Here is a 4,459-nt window from a genome sequence, read left to right as displayed (position 1 = left end):
CACGATCTTCGGAAGTGACGTATGAGCGAGCCCAAGTAGTAAAGGCCCGAAGTTGAAGGGAAACAGAAAGATTTGCCTCAAATTTCCACTTATATATCTCACATTTGCCACTACTATAGAAAAGAAATGTAAAATGGTCTGGGAAGGTAGTTTCTACGTATATATTCCCAAGAATATCTCAAATTTAGATAATGTGATCAAATCAAAAGAATGGTACCTTCCAAATTTGTGCGTCGGTCTTTAGCGTCCGGGGTGGTACTAGGAGACCTGGAAAATGTGGCCGTCCTTGTTCGCGCCCCTAGCCCCGCCTCCTGGCTGCCTTCGCCAGAAGAGGGCGGAGACCGGGGTGAAGGGTGTTCCCGCTGCGCTAGAGGGCGTTGCTTCCTGGCGTTAGGTTTTCCGCCCGAGTTCTGAGGTGTGGCCTGTCGGCTGTCAAGCCCAGCAACTGAACAGCTTTTTGTTTACTTAGTCTTCCCTAGCTGCGAATTGGAGAGAAGAGTCCCTGCCAGGATGGGAGTTCGGAATGGAAGGAGTTTGGCAAGGTTGCAAGGAAAGCCAAAGGGATCTGACTTAAATGCTTTTTAAAAAATAATAATTAAAAAATATTAAAAGTTCCACCTAGAATTGTATTTAAATTTCCTGTGAATTAAAATAATGAGAAAACAGTGATTGGGCTCCACTTTCTGCAGCCTGGCTTTTGTTCCTCACTTTATTGTTAGGTTTCCCTATAATGGGAATATAAAAAGTCGGCTAGAGGTGTGTGGGTGTTGGGCGTCTTACCTCCATTCTCATTATTCAGGAGAACCACCTCAAGGTTGCGATGCTCAGAAAGGAATTAGCTTGCCCAAGTCAGAGATGGAACATATTCGGAGTCAGGCATCAAACCCAAGTGTCCTCACCGTTTTATTCGTTCCTGCGGAAATGGGAGAATGAGGGTTGTTGGCAAGTATTTTATAACCCAGTTATTCTCCAACTTGGATGGGCATGTCAAGCCTCTGGGAATCTGGCTAACATGCAGATTCTAATTGACAAGGTAGGGTGGGGCTGGCGCTCCGTACTTATAACACATTTCTAGGTGATGCTGATGATGCTGGTCTGGCCCACAGGCCACTCTGAGTAGCAAGAGAAGTCCACTCTATTCTGGTGAAGATGAAGGCATTGGAGTGGACTGGCTAAAAGTCAGTTACAGCAAGTTTGGGTCAGGTAGAGTTGGGACCTTTATCACTCACCCAGCTCTGGTTTCCCTGCAGAGCCACGCTGTGTGCTACACCCTACTGCTGACTCTTACTGAATTGGAGTGAATTTTTGGAAACACCCAAAGGATTGCTGACAAGCCATGTAGTAGTTGGCAAGGCTTTGGGAAGGCAGTGCTCACAGATTAGCCAAGGAATATATCAGAACATGGTTTTCCCCATTTCTCAACTTAGAAACAGTGTATCTTAAAAAAAAAAACCAAACCTGAACATAATCTCTAGATGTAAGAAATGGAGAAAACCCATGAAAGAGAATGAGCCAGCAGTTTCTGGCATTTTCTTGGAGCTGAGTGGTTAAAGATAAAACTAACTCATAAAGTAAGATTAAATGAATTTTATATTTTAGTGATATAAAGAAACCTGGCATCTCATTCCTAGAGCTCAGTCAGAAACTTAGGACTTCACCATCATTTCTTTTTCCAGGTATTTTGTCACTTTCAGAGATTTAGGGAAGACACTTTGGATTTCTATTGTCATTCTTCTTGTGGGCTCCAAAAAATCTTGACCAAATCAAAAGTGATAATTTGATCAGGATGGGTGGGGCATCAAAAAGACACTGACGAAGTAAGATTAAACTTTAATGGGAGCAACATTCTTTGCTGACAAATAAGTAAAGCATAAATAATTCTATTTCCCGCAAGATGCTCCTCAAATCTAGTATTAAAAAAGAACTAACAGAGCCTCAGTTTTCTTATCTGGTTAATGTGGATAGCCTCAGTTTTCTTATCTGGTTAATGTGGATAATACTAGTTCCTGTCCTGCAGAGGTAGCAAGTGAGATAATTCTGCAAGATCATTGCCTAGTACTTTGTGGGGTACCCATTTTCACAACTGAACAATTTTTTCCCCAACAACTGGACAATGCAGGTGAGAATCCAGATGTACACTTGGCCCATTTTGAGGGATTATGAGGCTAGCTCAGTGAGAAAGGCAAGGAGGAGGAAGGGGGATTGAGGATGCCCATGAGACAAGATCATGGGATCCAGATTCAGAGGGACAAAGTGAGATGAGGGGCAAGTGATGAGGGTGGTGGTGAAGGGTGGGGCTAGGTGCTGGCTGCTTGCCCCGAGTGAGGGGGTTGCAAAGATGAGTCAGCCCAGTCCTCGCCCTCTAACTGCAGAAGCCGTTCCACCTACACACTTCAGGGAACAACACAACCCAGCCAAACTCCCCACATCTCTTGGTCATGACAGTGGAAGTGCTTATCCATCAGGCTTGTATCTGTCAGACTGGTCAGGTCCTCCTGATTCCCCACATAGCTGAGACCTTCTGTTGAAGCCAAGATTCTCTGAATAGCTGACCGCTGGAGGAGGTTGCACTGATTTGGGGATTGGAAGCCTCATATTCAGCTTCCAAATAGCAACATGGAGTGTTCCTCATTCATGATGTTGCATGATACTTGATTTACTGTGATTCAACAAATGGTTTTTCAAGCCCCAAAAACCCACACCCAGGAAAGAATCTTCAGTAGTTTTCTGCTCTCCAACTCCACACTGCTATGCCTATGGGCCCCACGTCTCTCTGGGGAGGGAGAACAGTGAGTGGGTGGGTTTCTGTTTTGGTTTTCTTTTCACTCCTTGGCCAACAATGTGTCGGGTGGCAGAAAAATTGTTCCAAGGTAAGCTTGCAGCCCTGCCCCTCCCTCTCTCCCATTTTCTACACCACCTTCTTCCACATTAAAGCAGTTTGCACAAGGCTGAGAGTTGTGAAAATGGAAGTCTGGCAGTCTCCGCAGTGTCACTGAATCAGTGGGGAAACTCCCTTTGATTATCTGCGATTCTCAGTTTATCCCTGTTGAAGCGGGTGGATGTGCACATGTACGCGAGTTTCAGCAGTTCAGCAGCCCTTTCTCTGTGGTGATCATAAATGATTAATTTGAGTCACTTCAATCAAACATTGCTTGCTTACTTGCTTGTGTAAGTTATTGCGTGGGCAACGAAACGTGTCAAGGACATCTTGTTTTGGGGTAGAGGCTACAGGATCCTACATATGCTGTGTTTGAACCTATGCATTCCCCCCCAAATTTTGTAGTTATTTGTGGGATATCTGGGGTCTTTGATTCACAGATGACTTTGAAATTATTTTTTTTTTCCTCACAACAGTCAAGTGAGAAAGGGCACTGTTACTTTTCTGAACATTCAGTTGCAGAAATTGAGACCTAATAAAGTTCAGGGAAGAAAAGAAGGCTTCAAGGAGAATTAACAATCACCAGCTCTGAAATCTGCCGATGGAAAGTGCCAGGTTTTTCTCATTCATTCATTCATCGCTTGGCTCTGGGGATTCAGCATTGGACAGACTCCCTGCCCCCTGAGTGAGTGATCGATCATCCTGCAACAGGGATTTGTTCAAGGCTGAATAGCTCAAGGCAGTGCTGGACCCGTGAACAACACAGCCAGTTAGACTCTAACCCACTGGGAGGGCCTTCTGACCATTGGGACTTTACTTTTTGTCTCTTAACTGTGGCCCCTCCCCTTAAATCACTCTAATAAATGCATTAATGATGTTAGCATTTCAACTTGGATGGTGAGGGAATGAGGAAAAGGTGAAGGAAGTGTGACTAGTCTCAGGAGAAGGCGTGGAGGGCCGTTTCTATTTATGTGAAAGACTGCCATGGGGACAGGAGAGAAGATTGTTCTGAGTAGACACAAGGCAAGCTGAACTAGAATAAATAGGGAGAAACTAAAGAGTCTTGATTTTAGGCTCTTTTAAAAAAATTATATTTTTAGTGTCTTTTTAAAAAACATTTTTCTCTTAATAGAGGTACTGGGGATTGAACCCAGGACCTCATGCATGCTGAGCATGGGCTCTGCCACTGAGCTATACACCCCCACCAGGTTCAATCAGTAAAGCCTGAAGCCCACCCCCTCCAGGAAGAGGTCCCTGGTCTTGCCCTGTTCAGCTAGAACGTCTTTTTCCCTCTGAGGCCCCAGAACACTTTGTTAAGCTCAGCCTCCCCTATCTCAGATCAAACCCATTTAGCCCTATGTTTTACCCCCTCCAGCAGACCAGAAGCACTTCCTCTGAAGCAATGAATACTGGATTATACCTCCTGAAGGGTGAGACCATGTGCATCCACCCAGCACTCAGTGGGGAGAGGCCAGCGCAGTTAAAGTGTGTGATTGAACAGCAGATAACTTTGCCAGCTCTTTGCACAGCCTAGCTAAAGATTTGTCAGGCCCAGGGGCCCACAGAGAAGTTCAAAACCAA

The sequence above is a fragment of the Camelus ferus genome, chromosome 1 (assembly GCF_009834535.1).
Source record: "Camelus ferus isolate YT-003-E chromosome 1, BCGSAC_Cfer_1.0, whole genome shotgun sequence".
NCBI lineage: Eukaryota > Metazoa > Chordata > Mammalia > Artiodactyla > Camelidae > Camelus > Camelus ferus.
This window is presented reverse-complemented; position numbering follows the sequence as displayed.